Raw genomic sequence first — 18,755 nt, 5'->3', positions numbered from 1 at the left:
GAGAGGAATGTAGATTTTGATCTCAAAACCATTGTCAAAGTTGCCAATGAGTTGTCTTTTGAGGATGGGTTGTTGTTGAGAGCGGACAGGTTTGTTACCCCTGTGACATTGAGGACATTGTTTTTGGGAGGGGCACATGATGGACATCTGGAGGCTACCCTGATGAAGTGAAGAGTATGTGTATCTTTCTGGTGTCCAGCTATGGATCAGGAGATTGATTTGATAGTAAAGAATTGTGTCATATGCTTCAGTTGTGACAAATCATTTAAGATAAGAACCCCTCCTCTTAGTCCTATGGAATTGCCCACAGGTCTCTGGCACAAGGTCGAGATTGATATTGTCAGACAGTTTTATGCTTTAAACAGTACATCTATGTTTGCTGTAGTTTCTGATGGACTATTACAGTAAGTGGCCAGAAGTAAAGTTCATCAGTGAGGTAACTTCCAAAGTAGTTGTTGAATTCATGAAAGAAGTCTTTCTCAAGGAAGGATTTCCTGCAACGTTAGATCCAGATAATGGTTTTTAGTTTATCTCTGATGAGTTTAGAACATTTTTTGAGACCAGTGGCATTAAACATCTTAGAAGTTCTCTTTATCATCCCCAAACTAATGCTCTGGTAGAGAGAATGAACAAAGTATTAGGAGAATGTATTCAGTGGGTTATTGCAAACAAATGTATAATTGCCAATGCCGTCAAGAGCATGCTGTGGTTTTATCACACCACTCCCCACCCGGCAACTGGTGTTTCTCCTTTTGAATTGTTGTGTGGCAGAAGAGCAACCACATGTTTTTGTCCTGTTTGGATGAACAAATGGGTACGACCTAAACAGAGTCAGGTTCCTGATGAGATTGTCAGGAAAATAGTTTCTTCTTATCAGGAGAAACAAATACACAAATTTTATGTGAGAAACAGAGTCAAGGATGTGGAGGTAAAGGTGGGTGACTTAGTTCACATTTGTAACCTTTTCATGTGAACAAGGGCACAACTAAGTTTGGACCCCCAGTCAGTGTCATTAAGGTGAATGGCAATAGTGTGCAAGTTGAGAGTGGGCAATGGTGGAGTGGTAAGAGAGTGGTTCAGGTTGAACCTGAGCAAAATAATTTGTAGATGGATGAGAGTGGAAAAAGAGAGTTTCATCTCGTTGTGTGTGGCAAAGATGCCATAGGTTCAGATGATGCGTCTTCCACTGCTGGTGCCTCAGTAAAGGAGGTAGATTGAGACACCGCACATGGAGAGTTACTTTTCCCAGCAAGTACCGTGATTTTGTATGAAGTTCTCTGTTGATGTTTTATTCTTGGAGTGTGAGTCTTACTCTGGGGTAATGTCATCTGAGACCATGTTATTATCACAGTGTTTACCTTACTCTTAGTTGTGGATGTTATTCATACACCCTTCTTGATAAGTGCTATATGTTTTATTTTCTTATTACGATTTTGTTATGCTTGGTTATTTAGCTCTGTTATCTTCTTTCATTTGTTGAAATTATTGTGATATTTATTTTTTGGGCTAAAGAGAAAAGCCATGTCGTGGTCTGTGCATGCCGCCTCATGCTCGGCATGGAATTGAAATGCGTGTGAAAATTCCATGCTCAGGACGATGGCGACAGTTGAAGAGTTGTCTAGCTGCCTAGATGGCTTGCTGATACATTGAACAAATAAACAACGAATACAACTTACCTGGAGGTCTAAGTCGTTCTTCATCACAACACTCTTGTCACATACTAGCGGCCAAAATGAGCTTACTTTTAGTTGTTCTTTTTGAAAAGGAACTTTATTTAAAAAAACTCATTTGTCCAGAGGTGTGGAGAGAGCTGGAAAATACCAAAATTCGCATTTTGGCAAGACAGCCGCGTGGGACTTTCAGACAATCTTCATAATATACGTTTACTGTGAAGAGTTTGTCAGCCTGTTACAGGGTCGCCTATTGCTGTCTGTAGGTAGAGAGAGTTATTTAGTGGGCATCTACTGTTCACCGGGTGGTGTATATGTTACGTTTGGTAAGCCGATACGTAATAGGCAGTATGTTATTGATGACGTCTCGCATGTATTGTCCACTGTCCCACCTTCTGTGTGGGCGGAGGTTGATACTGATGTAGGTTTATTGTCTTATGAACCAGTGCATATTCAGGTTAAACAGAATGCTGTCTTTCTCGCATACCTCAGTATAAAATATCTTAGGAAGGCAAAAGCGCTTTAGTTCGGATTATAGAGGATCTTATTGTAAAAGGAGAAGTAACAGCCCTATTTTACAAGTTTTGAAGCGTTCTATTTCTAAAGAGAAAGAAAAAGTTTACCAATTTGTAATTGATTTGCGTGAAGTCAATAAAATAGTCGTGCCACAGTTTCCAGTAGTTCCAGATATTACTGCTTTGTTGACAATGATTCCAGCCACAGCTTCTGTCTTTTCAGTAATAGATCTTAAAAATGTGTTCTTTTCCATTCCCAGTAGGTATTTATTTGGTTTCTCGATTAAAGGGCGATCATTCCAATTTTGTCATGCTCCTCAGGGGTATACAGAGAGTCTGAGCATTTATAGTCAGGCCCTTAAACATCAACTTGATACCTTGCAGTTACCTCCAGGGACTTCATTGTTACAATATGTGGATGATCTGCTGATAGCAGCCAACACCACTGAATTGCGTATTGAGGCTACTTTGCTCTTATTGACTTACCTTGCGAAATTGGGGCACAAAGTATCGAGAAATACGTTGCAGTTTTGTCAACCAGAGGTTACCTATTTAGGTCAACTCTTGTCGAAGGAGGAAAGAACGCTGACCAAAGACAGAATTCAAGCTATCATGCACGCACCTATTTCGCAGACGCGAAAGGAAGTTAGGGCATTGATTGGCATGGCGTCCTATTATCGTCATTAGATCCCAAAATTTTCACTTATTATTAAACCGCTCTTTGCCCTTACAACAAAAGATACCCCATTTCCTTTGCCTGGGTCCTTTGAGTGTCAAGATACATATCAGCACTTCCGAACAGCATTATACTCTGCACCTTTATTGGGAACACCTGATTACACAAAACCATTTTCTCTTTATGTACACAAACTAAAAGGTTGGGCGTTGTCTGTCCTAACACAGCCACAAGGGGACAAACAATGCCCATGTGCATATTTTCCGGCAGTTCTGGACCCAGTGGCCAGGGCACTCCCTGGTTGTCTGAAAGCTGTGGCAGCAACTGCCATTTCGATCAGACAATCAGCAGGACTTGTACTGAACCACAAACTGACGATTTTTGTTCCCCGTTCAGTTGATGTATTATTGAATCAAACTAAGATACAACATTTGATGAGTGCTCGTCTTACAGGGTACAAACTCACTTTGTTAGCACCACATACAACTCTTAAACGATGTCTGACTCTGAATCCAGCCACCTTGTTGCCCTTGCCTTCTGAACAGTGTAGTGGCATACATGATTGTATTTGCACCACTGAAGAACAGACTAAAGTGTGGACCTTACCGATACTCATTTGGCTGATGCCCAAGGTGAATTATATGTAGATGGGTGCTGCTTCAAGCTGCCTGATGGCACTACGAGTGCAACTTACGCTATCACTAAGCTGCACACAATTGTGGAGACGGCTCGATTCCCCTATAAGTCCGCACAGGCCGCCAAACTTATTGCACTCTTCAGAGCTTGTGAGCTTAGTCAAGGACTGTCTGTAAATATCTATACAGATAGCTAGTACGCCTTTGGAGTTGCACATAACTTCGGACGCTTGTGGCAGGAAAGGGGGTTCCTGATGTCACACGGAACAAGGATGCAACATGGAGAATTATTTCAGAATTTGTTAACTGCATTAACGCTACCAAAGCAGGTGGCTATTGTTAAGTGTAGTGCACACCATAAAGTAGTAGATGGTGTGGGAAGAGGCAATGCTTTCGCAGACAGTACTGCAAAAGAAACAGCACGTAGCCAACAAGAAAAAATGTATGTAATGTACTGCTCTGCAGAAAAATGTATGATATAAATAATGAAATCAGGGAGATTCAACAGATGGCAACAAAAGAGAAAAAAGAACAATGGGAACGGACAGGAATATTGGCTAGTGAAAATTGTTGGAGAATTGGGCCAGATGGGGACAGGTGGAAATTGCCCAGTTCCTATGTACTACAGTTTGTCACTATGGCACATGGCTTAGCACATGTTAGTACAAAGAGTATAGCCATACAGTTAGAGCAAGTATGGGAGCATCCTGACATAAGAAAAACAGCTGAATATCTTGTTAAAAATTGTAAAATGTGTTTGCAACACAATCCGGGGAAGGGAGTGGCTACCCCAAAAGGAGGGTTCTCTCCACCTAGTGCGCCATTTGAAGTCCTGCAAATGGATTTTATAGAACTGGGAAGGTGCAATTACCTTAGGTATGCCTTGGTTATAGTATGCACCTTTAGTAAGTGGGTGGAGGTATATCCAATGAAAGAAAATACTGCACTTATTACAGCTAAGATCCTTTTGAAGGAGTATTTCCCCCGGTTCGGGATCTGTAGAATATTATGGAGCGATAATGGACCTCATTTTATTGCTCATGTTGTCAAATGAATTTCTGAAAGCTTAGGTATACGTTAGAAATTTCATGCTGCTAATCCCCCACAATCTGCTGACTTTAAAACTTAAACTAGCTAAGGTGCAGGCCTTGACAGGGCTTAAATGACCTGATGCTTTGCCATTATCCCTTATGTCCTCCTGAGCAATGGCATATAGCAAGTCTGTGCTTACACCGTATGAAGTGGTATTTGGGAGGCCAATGAATGTATGGGGTCCCCCTCGTCTTAAGAAAATGAGAGCACTTGAGTACCCAATTTGTTAGATTACATGAAGGAACTTATAGACAACTTCTCTTTGATTCATCAACAGGTGCGAGATTCACTGCCTGACAATTCTGAAGGTCCTGGGCATTCATTTCGACCCATTGACTGGGTCCTTACAAAGAATTTTCAGCGCTCCAAGAACTTGGAAGTTCAGTGGAAGAGGCTTGAACAGGTCCTTATAGCAACACGAACAGCCGTTCGAGTTACGAACAGAAATAATTGGGTCCATGGTTCACACTGCAAGAAAGTGGCAGCCGGTTTGACTCAAATTACAAAGTCAGAAATTGCACACAATATTCTCAGCAACGAAGAAAAGACGGATCATTATTTTACCCCACCAGAAGAATTGCTTTTTACTGATCAAACAACATCTGGAAGAGAGAGGTACAATCTGAGACCTCGTGTCATCCACTGAGCGAATACTTTGAAAGAGGGTGCTGCGAGTCTGGTCCAGTTAGAGGGCCTACTTGGCAGGAGACTCTGTTCTGCAGACGCAGCCAAACTAGGTTTGGTGCGGTTTGTGGCATGGATATCCTGAATCCGTGGAAGAACCACATTTTGTTTTAACTGCGAATTGATTTGTGGTGAAATTATCCGTCCTACAGTTTTTGAATGGAGAGAATTCGAGGGATGTTTGTGCACTATCCGAGTGCTTATTAATTTACTTTGCCCAGGACTGGAAGTAGAGTCAGAACTTTCTACTACTTGGCCCAGGAACCCGGTCAGAAGCAAAAGAGCGATTGTTTGTCTTGGTCCAGAGCTTCAGTTCCCTGACTTTTCCCCTACAGGATTTTATAGGGGACCCGAATTGCATTCTTTGAAAGAGGCAGTATATCTAGCGATCCTTAAAGCTATAGGGGACAAATTAGTGGACGATTTTTCTTGAGTATCTCTTATATTGATTTCCTTGCTATCATTGAGCTACAAGCCTTCAACTATTTTTTTCTTTTTTAGTTCGAACTTTGTTGAGGTGAACAAGTGTTGTTTGATTTAAGTATTTGCTTTTTCTTTCAAAATTCCTCATTGACTGATACATGCATTGGACATAAAATATAAGACTCTTTTGAAAAAGAACATTTTGTGCAACGTTTTTAAGAGACAATACAATTAAGAACATTGTTGGTTTTTGGTAGCTAAATATGGAGGAAAAACACCAGGATATTCAACACCTCACGTCGAGGAAGAAGAAACGAAAATGGATGTCTATTTATTTAGCAGCAAGTTTAATTAGTGTTATAGGAATTTGTGTTATAGCTTGGTTTTTACATGTAAATTATCCTGTGCACATGTTTGTATCTCCAACACCCACACCGTCTGAACATTACCATTTTACAATGTCACTGTTAGATGTAAGGCATAGATTCTCTTACAAGAATAATTAATTTATTCGAATGCTACATTACACTCATAGAATTACAAATATTTCTAATTGTTGGGTTCGCGGATTGTTACCAGCACACCAGGATGCAGGGGGAACTCCTCTTGTCCCGCTCCCACTCTCCCACAATGGTTCTTGTCGCGCTTGGTTTGCACTTTTGTGGGCTTCATAAATTAGGGGTGTTTCTAAAGCTGATGTGGGGGGTATTAATAAAAAATTGATAAAGTATCTTATCCAAACGATGGTGGTGATCCACAAGCGAAGGGAACAGAATGGGGAATGGAGGAATATGCTAGAGGTACCTCTGGTACGAGATATGTCTTTACAAGGACACAGACTAAATTAGAGAAAGGATTCCCTGTTATAACAGTAACAGACACACAAGCTCCCTTACGTGTAAAAAGATTTGTTCCCATTTTTGTAGGTAATAGTGATTGTGACACTGTATTGACTATAACAGGTCTGAACCTTAGTAGTTTTCTACCATCCCATACTACATATTTTATTTGTGGGAATAAGGGTTATTTCTATTTACCTCCAGGATGGTCAGGGATATGTTATGTATCTTGCCACGTCCCCTTCGTTTATTTAGCTCCAGCTTCTTATCATAAGATTGGACTATCATCCCTCGATCCTTTATTAACTCGGACCAAGAGAATGATAGATATTAAAGCAGTGGATCAGACTGATACCTCATTGCAAGAATATGTTGAAGTAAACCTGGGTATGTTTTTCTTTGTTGGGCCACCTCTCAACAGTAGGAACATACGAGGACTCACTAGAGTAGTTGAAGCAGTAGTTAATCAGACTACGACAGCTTTAGGTAACATCACTGAGGAGCTTCAGGTGGCAAGACATGTAGTTTTGCAGAACCGTATGGTTCTAGATGTCATTCTTGAAGATCGTGGAGGTGCATTCCCAATTATTGGCGCCATTTATATACCAGACAACGCACCTACCATTTATCAGCACATTTCTAAATTACATAAGATAGCGCCCGAGATACATAAAGACACTGGAACATGAACCTGATCTAATTGGTTCTGGAACATTGTTAAGTCATGGGGATGGAAATTATTTCTTATAGCAGCTTGTATAGTAGGTTCTCTCTAGGTTGTTGTCTTTGTATTCAATGTATGCCTATTATATGCCCCTCTGTACTTCTTTGTGTATGTCCTGTAATTCTAAGAAAGAGAATATTTGTGATGTTAATAAGCAGCTTATGCTTCAGCAACAAATGGATGAATTTATGAAAATAGATACGGAAAGTTTGAACGATGTAGAGAGAGCAACTTTGATTGTTGCAGTATAATGTTGATTTTGGTTTTTACTCTCCATGTATTCAGTATTTGAAAGTTTTTATATACATATATGTTTGAAATACACTCTTGATTGGACAAAATGAATTTATTTAGCAGAGGCTAAAAGGAGGGACTGTTAAATGGTAAAAAAATTGTATTCTGTTAACTTAGACTCTGCTATTCACCATTTTGCCTGCCAGCCCCATTTTGTGTTTCTATGGGAACTTTCTGAGTTAGAAATTGCGTGTTCACTGAAGGCTGGTCATACTGATAACATTTGTGTGTCAGAGTAAGCTGCCCTGCCCTGGCAAAAGGCCTACGTGTACGGACGTTTAAACTGTTGGCCCACCAACGCCTGTAACCTCCCTTGCTTATCTGTGAAAGTGACGTGGGTAGGGTTTATCAGGATTGAACAGTACAGCATGTAGGCGGTGTGTAAGTGGAGTTGTGTAAGCGTTATGTAAAAATGTCATAAGAGGGTTATGCAAAGTGTGATGAAGCCATGACTAAGGGCTTTTCAGATGAACTCCTATGGTGCCTAGACTGTATAAAAGGAAGGCCACAAGCTGTTCTAGGTTGTTCCCTCTCAGGCACTTGTGAGTGTCTGTATAACGGAGCCATCTCATGAGATATAATACATTTGTGTCTATTCCCACTCCAGTGTTGATCCTCATTTATTGAACCTGTAGACAAGAAGGGTGTCCCTGCACCGGTGAGACTGATAAGAATCTAATTTCTACATCTGAGCGGGAGCTCCGTGCACCTCATTACTAGCAGTGCTTGGGTTCCTGCGCTCATCGCTGCCTGCCCTGGTTCCCCACCGCCGCTGTAGAGGTTCCATTTTCCCACTGCAGAGCCTGCCACATTATCCTGGACTTTCGCGGCCCGCGAAGCGGGGAGTAACAGCTGAGGGGATTGATCCCCATTTTCAGCATACATACAGATCATGAGGTGGGCTGCTGTTTGAGATGTGCATGCCCGCTGCCTTCAGGCTTGTGAAATCCCGCAGGCGGTGCAACCGGTCCATTGATACGGCCTATGACTGCAATTGTGGGGCCGTGCTTTCCTGGGTGCACAGAAATCTGCATAGAGAGACAGTGCCTTTCCTCGAGGACCCTATTTGATTTAAAGGTCAGTTGTGTTGGTCTGCAGATGGGGACCGTATACTCGTTGCACAACCTGCACACCTGTTTACGGCCCTAAGACATTTATTTGCAAATCAGTGGGTTTGGTTGTATCTGTTTTGGCTGCTGGGTGCTGTGTCGGGGGAGTCCAATCTACATCCTCTTGGACAGTAAGCGGGTGGCTGAGTTTGGTGACGGGCCTCTTCTACTGCCATGCTATTGGGGTTCTCTGGGCGAGCCTGCTTCCTCTGGCACCGAGGGTGCTACTGCTCGTCCCACGGGCCCACTGAAGACTCCTGGGCTCGGATGGGCCTATGTTAGACATTAAGACCTCCTGCACCACTACAGCTCTTGAACCCGCATGCACTTAACTGTTTCAGTGTTGGCTAAAGGTGACTTCTTTGAGCAAAGGGACTTAACCTACCTTGCCTAAGTCAATGCCTGAGAGGTTGGACTTATTGACAGACCTCTCCTCTGGCCTTCTACTCCCTGCGTCTGCCTTCTGCCTGGCACACTACCCCTGGGTCAACTGCACCCCTGCACTCTCTGGATGGCATTGAGTGCCTCTTGCTGATTCTTGTGCATTGTATCACTTGTACCTTCACTGCGCCCTGTATCCAGGGGTGTGCCAAGATTCCGACCTCACTCACCTTCTACCATGTGATGCACTTGCCTCGGGTCTCACACTTTACCTGTGGAGCACCCAATCAGTTGTCCATGTTGTAGGGCACTTGTTTTGGACTTTCTCTGGAGTTACACCCCGAATCGATTTGACTTCTCAGCACTTGTTGCCTTAGCGTTTCAACATCATGCTATGTACCATGCCATGCTCCAAGTCAGCTAAAGATGTCCTGGTGACATCCCTATGGAACAAGCCCACTCCTGCAGATTTGGAAGAGCTGGCACATCCCTCTGTGCCCACTCCTGGGAGCTCATCCACAGCACTTGTGGTCCCTATCTCACAGGAGTACATGGAAAAAATATTCACAGGTTATTTGGTCCAAAATTGGAGCCCCCGAGACAGACTTCAGATCCTGAATTAAAGAAGTTTGACGTGAAGTATCCGAAATAGTGGGCCATGTGAATTATCTGGTACAAACAGTGGATGCCCGCTCCCAAGCTCAAGAGATGCTGTGCCTCTGATTCGCGATGCTTGAAGATCAACAGATACAGCTGCAAAGTAAATAGGAGGATTTGGAAAATAGGGGTCGCTGAAATAATAGTTGTATCCAGGGCATCCCTAAAGGAGCAAAGGACAGTGACATCATGACCTTCACTACTGAACTTCTACAAAGGGTTCAAGCAGATAAAGAAACTACCCTCCTGGTCCAGAGAGAGCCCACCATGTGGCAGCGGATCCTGGGTGTCCTAATGTCAACCCTTACATTTTGATATGTGTCCATTTTTTTCACAAAGAATGAAGCTAGCCTATACGCCTCCAGAAGCAATGCTGATCTAGTGTTACGTGGCCACACCATGCAACTTTTTTAGGACCTTTCCTGGTCACTCTATGTCGTCGCTGGAACTTCAAGCCAATCACTGAAAAACTGATAGGGTATTCGATATCCATGGGGACATTCCCTTTGCCATGCTGTTCACCTTGGAAGGCAAGCGGAGAGCCCTGCACTCTCTAACAGAGGCGAAACAACTGCTAAGACTCACTGTTTTATTTATTTATTTATTTTTTTATTTTTATTTTTTAGGAAAATGTAGTACATTTTAATGAACAAGACTATACCAAAGCGATAAAAATCCAATTAGTAGAACAGGAGATACGAATAAGCGTCAATCGTGGCCATCTGATCGTGTTAGACCAGTTCAAAATCAAAAGTTAAGGATGACCGTGATGGAGCGAGGGTCGTATGCAGGGACTAGGTTCCTGCCAGTGGAAGGTTTACGTGGAAGGTTTACCTTCTGACTTAGAAAGTTTTATGGGGAAAATGTGGTCTCTGAAGAGGCAAGCTGGATTTGAAGTGGTGTTTGATGACGGTGGGTTGCTTTTGAGCGGAATCACGGTGTTGTTGTTGACGAAGGCGGGAAAGCGAGTGGGTGAAGTTTGAAGTCCATGCCTCGGATGGCCTCAAGGTTGATCGGATGCTGTTTGACATGGATCCTGGTGTGGCCCTCGCTACATTCAGCATCCCAGCACGACTGGCGATTTGACATCAATGACAGGAGCTCTGAGTCCCACTTCTTGCAGTTTAGGGACAGGAGAAGTTGACTTTAACACCAGCCAAGGGTCTGTGTATAATTAAATTGATTTACTATTGCATGATCACCATTTGTAAATGCTTTGCACTTGAAAATGAAGCCATTTACCTATGTACGACTACCACTCTGGCTTCAGATCATGCTGTAGCTAGGAGACTACTACCTTACATGTCGTAAACAATGCCCTCCAGATGAAGTTACCACTGCCTCCTGATATTCTGGACCTCTCCGCTTCCTTCAACACACCGATGATACACAGTTTTTGTTTTTTTTGTTTTTTTTAAACAGTTTTATTGGCTTTTAAGTGTAACAGTACACGTAAGATTTGCTTTCTTACATACAGACATCATACTTTGGCATCTTCAATGTTCACAACCTGTACTACATTTGGTAATCAGCAAACGTTGGCCATCATAACATCGTCAATATGTCCATAGTATAGACGGCGCCTCCTGATATGTCCCCCCCTTGGCAGAGCTCATGTGTTGCGGGTGTGGAGTCCTCGTAAGATCCGTCCCTACGTCAAAAGCGATGTATGTTGGTGATCAGTCTGGTGACCTTGCCTACCCCAGCAGGGCCCCTGTTTCTGGTACCCGTGTGTTACGTCCTTGCTCTCCCCTTATGGACTTAATGTCGGTTCAGATACCTCCTGTGGTGCTTCGCAAATGTCTCCTCTGTATTCATTCCATTTGCCCCATATAGTGGACCATTTTTTGGGGCATCCCCTGTGTATAAATACTGCCTTTTCTGCCACCATCGCTGTATCCATGTCATCTCCCCAGTGTGTCTTTGAAGGAACATTTCCGGACCCCCATTTTCTAGCTATGTTTCGCTTTGCTAGTGTCATGCCCAGTGTTGCCCAAGTCTGTTGCCCCCGGTTTAGATCTGTGGGTGGCCATATGTTTAGAATACAGCATCGTGGATCAGGTTGTATGTCCACCCCGCTTGCGTTTGATAGTTCCGACAGCACCCCAGTCCAGTATGTTTGTATCCTGGGGCAGTCCCAGAGTATATGGAAGTACGTTCCTGGCAGTCCACAGCCCCTCAGGCACCCAGGCTCCGGGATGTGACCTAGTTTATGTAGTAGGGTGCGAGAATAATATATTTGGTGCAATATCTTCAGTTGTATAAGTTTTAGCCGAGACGGAATGGAAGCGTCTCTTGCCGAAGCAAGTGCGTATAGCCAATCCTCGTATCCTATGTCTCCTAATTCCACTTCCCACTTACTACGGAGGACCACTGTGGGGTCTGGAAGATTGTTTATCAACTTGCGATATGTTAGTGAGATTGCTTTCTTCTCAAGATGGTCTGTGAGCAGCCTATCCTCTAGTGGGGAGGAGTCAACCAGGGTCGTTCCCGGTGGTATGGCCCCTTTCAGGGCGTGTCTGATTTGCGTGTATCTATAGCGCTCGGTGTCCGCCATCCCATATTTTTCTTGCAGGGCTTCGAAAGTGATGATGTCGCCTCTACTCCACAAGTCACCTATCTTTGAAATACCTATGAGGTCCCACTGTCTGAATCCTTTAGTGTTAGCTAGGGTACCAAGGCGGCGCGTGTCCCAAAGTGGGGTGGCCAGTGTGAGCACTCCCTCCCAGCCCAAGGCTCTCTGAGCTGTGTGCCAGATTTTCACTGTGAGCAGTAGCGCCAGTAAGCGTATGACGCCGTTTATTAGTGTAGAGGGCCTTCATTAGTTGGTCTGTGTGGAGTAGCGTCCTGTCTAAACTATACGCTGGATCATTGTGTGGGGCGTGTAGCCATTGGTTGACTATCGTTAGCTGTGCAGCCCAGTAGTAAAATTTTATGTTCGGTAGCGCAATCCCCCCATCATACCAGCTACGGATTAATTTAGAGTTTGCTGTTCGAGCCGGTTTTCCATCCCATAGCAATGTAGATATTTCTGCATCTATTGCCTTGAAGTAAGTAATTGGGACTTGGAATGGGGTGTTTTGTAGCGCGTAAAGGAACCGTGGAAGCGAGAGCATTTTAAAGAGTGCTGCTCTCCCTAGCAGTGTCAACGGGAGGGAACGCCAGTGTATTACATCCGATTTGAGCCTCTGCAAGGGTTTCTGTAGGTTTTCTTCCATGAAAATGGATGCTTGCGGAGTTACATAAATTCCAAGATATTTGAAACCCCTGGGTACTATTTGTAGTGGACAGTCTGGGGGGAGCATGGGCAGTGGACCGTGTAGTATATATAAGAGTGATTTCGTCCAGTTTATGGTATATCCGGAGACCGCCCCATAGCTCTGGAGGATATCTAATAGGGCTGCTATTGATGTTGCCGGGGACGTAAGGTATATTAAGACGTCATCGGCGTACAGGGATATACGATCTTCCCCTCCCGTTTCCCAGGTGATCCCGCGGACCACAGGGTGTGTTCTAATTATCACCGCCAGCGATTCCAAAACAAGGGCGAACAAAAGGGGGGACAGGGGGCACCCCTGTCTCGTACCGCGGCCTAAAGAAAACGTACGGGACGTATGGCCGTTGGCCACCACTTGTGCAAGGGGTGCCGTGTAAAGCAGTTTGATCCAACCACAAAATTTGGGGCCAAAGCCCATCTTTCTGAGTACTGCAAAAAGGAATGGCCACTTCACGAGGTCGAACGCCATGGTTGCATCTAGGGAGAGAATGGCTGCCTCCTCTCGGAGGTCGGGGATGCGGTGGAGTACCCCATTCAGGCGTCTCAGATTAAGCGATGTGTTTCGCCCGGGCATAAAGCCCGATTGGTCCGGGTGGATTAATGTTGTGAGGTATGGTTGCAGTCGTAGTGCTAGCAGTTTAGCTAATACTTTTGCGTCCGCGTTTATTAGGGAGATGGTGCGATATGAGGACGTCCGGTCGGGCGGTTTGCCAGGCTTACGAATTGCGACTATGGTGGCCAATCTTTGATCAGCCGCTAACGTATCCTGTGATAAGCAGTCAGTGTACATGGAAAGCATATTTGGGATGAGCTGTCGTGCCATTGCTTTATATAACTCCACCGGGAGAACGTTTGGCCCCATTGCTTTGCCCGTGTGTAATGCTGCCAATGCCTTTCCCAATTCATCTGCTGTTAGGTCCCGTTCTAACTCCTGTGCATCATCCTGTGAAATAGTGGTGAGTGGTATGTTGTGTAGGAAGTTTGTGCAGTCTTCGTCTGTCACATTACCCCGTGTAGTGTATATGTTTTCGTAGTGAGAGGCTAGTTCCTCCACTATTTGTTGGGGGGAGGAAGTATGCGTACCATCTGGTAGGACTAATTGGGCTATCCATCTGTCCGCTCTATCCTTCCTTTCAAGCCATGCCAGCATTTTTCCTGTTTTGTCCCCCAGTTCATAGATCCTGTGTAACGTGCTGTGTGTCTAATTCTGGCCATTTCCTCTGCATAGGTTCTGTATTCGCTCGATGCCATAGTGAGCGTGTGCGCCGTATCGCTCGTGGGGTTTGCTGCATGGGTTATTTCTGCTGTCAAGACTGCGGATTCTAGCGCTTCTATTGTCTCCCTTTGGTCTTTCTTGTGTCTAGTGATGGTGGAGATGGCTTGCCCCCTAATGACTGTCTTAAAGGCCTCCCAGAGGATCGAGGGAGAGTCGACTGACGATAGGTTTTCCTCAAAGTAGTGTGTGGTTGCAGTGTCTAAAGCTTTGAAAATTTTGTGGTTTTTTTAAATAACCTGGGTAAATCGGGTATATTCTCTGCCGCCTCGTAGGGTGTGTAGTGTAAGTGAGCAGAACTGGCGAGTGGTCTGATATACCTCTCGGTAAATGTTCTATTGCCGTTATTTGTTCTGGCGGTGTCGCTAGTGTTAGTATGTGGTCTATTCGGGAGAGGCTGTTATGGGCTCCCGAGTGAAAGGTGTAGTGGCGGTCATTGGGGTGTTTCAATCGCCACATGTCCACCAGCCCTATCGCGTCCTGAAAGTCTCTAAAAAGTTGATTGGGTTTCGTTGGGGGCCGAGGGGGTTGGCGGTCTATCGCCGTGTTGAGCACTGCGTTAAAGTCCCCTCCCATGATTAGGTCCCCTTCCGGGAGCTCGAGTAGAAATTTCCCCAAGTCGTGGAAGGCACCCTGGTGAAGTGTTGGGGGAATGTATACTGACAGTATATTAAAGTTTCGTCCCTCCCACTGACATGTGACTGCTGTAAAGCGCCCCTGGTCATCCGCCCATGTCTTTTTAATTACCAGCGGGGCACTCTTGTTGATTAGAATTCCAACCCCTCGGGAGCCGGAGAAGAAATCTGAATGTGTGATCATTTTAAACCCCCATCGGTTTAGTGCCTTAGTCGCCATGCCTGTCAGGTGTGTTTCTTGTAATAGGGCTATTGATGGTGCCTTACGTTTCAAGTACTGTAGGACTAGTCCTCTTTTAATTTTATGACCTAGCCCATTCACATTCCAGGAAATGATTGTCAGTGGTGGGGATACCAGTTTACTCCTTGGGGGATCAAGTCCCAGTGTTGTTCGTCCCGTCATGGTGTGTTCCGTGAAGGTGTAATTGTGGGGTTGACTGCCGCGTTCGTGGTGGGGTGGTAAGCCAGTCACTATCCGGTGTGGACCGTTGGCCCTTCAAAGTACGTTCCATGAGGTGGGTGCGGTACAATGTCGGAGCAGCAAGCGTCTCCCGAGAGCGAGCCACGTTCGAGGTGATGTGTCGTGGTGTATACAGAAGTGCCTGAATGCATGTTGTATGTGTACATGAGTGAAAGTCAAAGCCAGTAACTAAGAACAAAAAACAAGTTAATTCTGGAATGCGTAAACCCTTTTCCCCCCTCCCTGCCTCCCTGCCCGGTGGATAAAGAACCCTCCACCTCCCCAACTGAGCAGAGTGCTTAAAGTCCCAACTTATAGGAATGTTCGTGGGGGTGAGACTTCTGTGTCCGTTGCCGAGCCCCATCTCCAATGATACCATGCAGTGTCTGTCCATTTTAGAATGTCTTACCTGCATGGGCCCAGGTTCCCGCGATCAGTATCTTACCATGGCTGGCTACCTGCTTCAGGGGATAAACGTTCTCTCAACTGGTCGCCCTTCAGCTTCTCTGTCACCCCAACTGGGAGTGAACTCAGGTGTTCCAGTCCAAGAGGGCAGGAGCCGCCTGTCCAGTGTCGGGAGGAGACCGATCAATCTGTCCTGCGTTGCCTCCTGGCTATTCCGTCTCTTCGGATATCCGTGGGCTTCCATTGCCGTTTCCGCGGTGTGGGCCACGATTTCTGGGTCCTTTGGCCGGTCGCCATCCCTCCAGCCAGTCCTGGGCATCCTGTGGCGATTCAAAGAACCACGTCTTCCCCTCTGATTCGACGCGCAGTTTTGCCGGGAAAAGCATAGAATATTTGAGTTCACGTGCTCTCAATTCCTTCTTGACGTCCGTGAAGCCCCTCCGTTGTTGAGCCACCGCTGCCGTGTAGTCCGGGTAGAAGTTAATTTCCGTGTTGTCGATCCGTATCGGCGGGCGTGTGCGTGCGGCTTGTAAAATGGCGTCCCGGTCTCTAAAGTTGAAGATCCTTATCAGGACGGGACGGGGTGCTGCCCCCAGTTTGGCCTTCCCTCCGGGAACACGGTGGACTCGTTCGACCGAGAAAAAGTTCGACAAACCTTTGGGCTGGAGCTGATTTTGGATTAGATCCTCAATGTAGAGATCCAGGGCAGGGCCGCCTTCCGTCTCTGGTAAACCAACCAGACGCACGTTGTTGCGCCTGGAGCGGCCTTCCTGGTCGTCCAGTTTGGATTTCAGCGTGGCTTTATCCTCTTCCAGGCGCAGGACTCTCCGTTGAAGCTCCGACGTGTCTTTTACTAGCCCGGTGGTTGTTTTTTCCACTGTTACTAGTCGTTCCGACATTTTTGCGAAGTCCGCCCGTATTAAGGAGACATCAGTTGATATAGTGCCCATCGATGATTGCATCACCTTTAGCGTCGCCATAACATCTTGCAGGGTGACCTTCTCAGTGTCATTTTGCGTTCCCATGTTCTGGGGCGGCGTGCGCTGTGGGTCTCCTCTGGCGTTGTCAGGCGGATCCTTGTGGTACGCAAATTTGTCCAGTTTGGGGGCCTGCTGGCCCCTGGATCCTCTGCCACTCATTCCTGATAACGCTGGATATAGTTAGCTGAGCAGGAGGGAGGGACGTGCAGCGAATATGATTTTTCCTTGCCGAGTCAATGGGCTCCGATGTTGGTGCAGCACCAGGTATGCGCTGCCTGTATGCCTGCGCTCTTCGCGCCCTGTCTGAACTGGCGGCTCACGGCGGCTGTAGAGATCAGAGCTGCCCCTGTCCCTATGTCTCTGTGGTCTCCGCAGTGGCGCAGGTCGCTTGAACCCAGATCTGGTGATGTCGTCTGGGCCTCCGCGGTGTATTTATTGCCAATTGTGCTGGCAGACTGCAGAATTTATCTCCCAGGATGTTGTCCGCCGTCCGCCCCCCTCGGCTCGCAGTGAGTCCGGCGGCCGATCTTCCCGCCCAGAGTATGCAATCGCCGGGCGCCTCCCGCTGTTAAAGTCTGTTCCGCGCTATAATTTCACCGGAGTCTGTTGCGGGTGTGTGCGCCTTTACTGCTCCGGCTGCGGCTTGAGATATGAAGCCGTCCGACGTACCTTCCCGTAGTCTGGTGCCTGTCCCCGCCTCCGGCCAGCAGTCTCGCCGGTGCAGCCTCGTACTCGAGTCCCCGGTCTTTGGCGCCCAAGCCGGACCCGGCTTTCAGCACGGCGTTTCTCGGCGTGGACAGATCGCACAGAGAAACTGGATAGCTCCTTGTGCACCGGAGGTTTGGAGTGTCCGATCGTGTGAGTTTGCTGCCGCGATGAGACGGATTAATGAACGGATTTTAATGGAGAGGGCTCGTCAGTCACAGAGCTCCGCTATGCTGCTGCCATCTTGGCTGGTAGCTAGCCACGCCCCCGCTAAGACTCACTGTTGATGCCCAAGACAAGGCTACATCACTGACTCGCATATCCTATAAAGAGGATGTGTGTCCTGTTATGGTCTTGGTGCAGCCACGACGCATGGACAGGAGGCAAAAAGAGACACACAATCTCAAGTGACATAGCATGACATCCTGCAGCATCTCCAGCGTAAGAAGAAAGATCCTTCACCAGCTCCAATGACTTCCCGGTACTGACCAATGGTGTGCTACTTGTTGTTGGGGCCCTACTGCGACCTGCCGTCTTGGACGTTGGCTATGGGGAGTTGCGGGGACCTAGGAGCGTCTCTGCTCATGCATAACTATCTGACAGTGAACTACTTCTAATGGTCAGCCCTCTTTGGTTCACACCCCACAAGGGAGGGTGACCCCTCAAGCAGGATCTGGGCATGCCTGTGCTCTTTTCCACAGGAAGCGAATGGCCTGCTGATTTTGGTTTGTACTGTTTTTTTTGTCTCCTTAGGTTGATTTCCTCTAAAGACTGCGACTTAAACATTTTACAGCTTGGGAAGTGCTTGTTGATGTTCTTTGGGCAATGGGCCTCTATTCAACTCATCCCCCCACTGGCTTGCTAAGTCACCCTGCTTCCCAGGGAATATGCAATTGCCATGTCCAGGGACCTTTGGGAGGAAGGGTAGCACACCATCTGTCTCTCCTGTGTCTATTTGATTTCTGTCCTACTACAGTTCCCCTCCCCTTAGTAGCTAGCCCTCGTAATACTTGTTGATGACACTGAAGATGGGCGCTACACTGCTCTCTCTAAACATGCAAGGCCTTAATTCCCCCAATAAGCGTAAACAGATGTGGAGTTACATATTGTGGCATGACTCGACTATGCTCCTCCTCCAGGAGACTCACCTCCTGGGGGTCGACACACATTGAACGACTCACCCGAAATATCCTTTGCCATGCTGGGTCTACACATTGACTAGAACATTGGGTGTGGGTATACTCCTCAAAGCAGGTTTTCACCCAGAGATCTCAAGGGTGGGGAGGACCAGGGAAGGATGCTTTCTGCTGATGCACAGGAA

This window comes from Lissotriton helveticus, chromosome 3_1 (assembly GCF_964261635.1).
Source record: "Lissotriton helveticus chromosome 3_1, aLisHel1.1, whole genome shotgun sequence".
In the NCBI taxonomy this organism is placed as follows: Eukaryota; Metazoa; Chordata; class Amphibia; order Caudata; family Salamandridae; genus Lissotriton; species Lissotriton helveticus.
The sequence above is the reverse complement of the archived record's forward strand: the minus strand, read 5'-3'. Positions refer to the sequence as shown.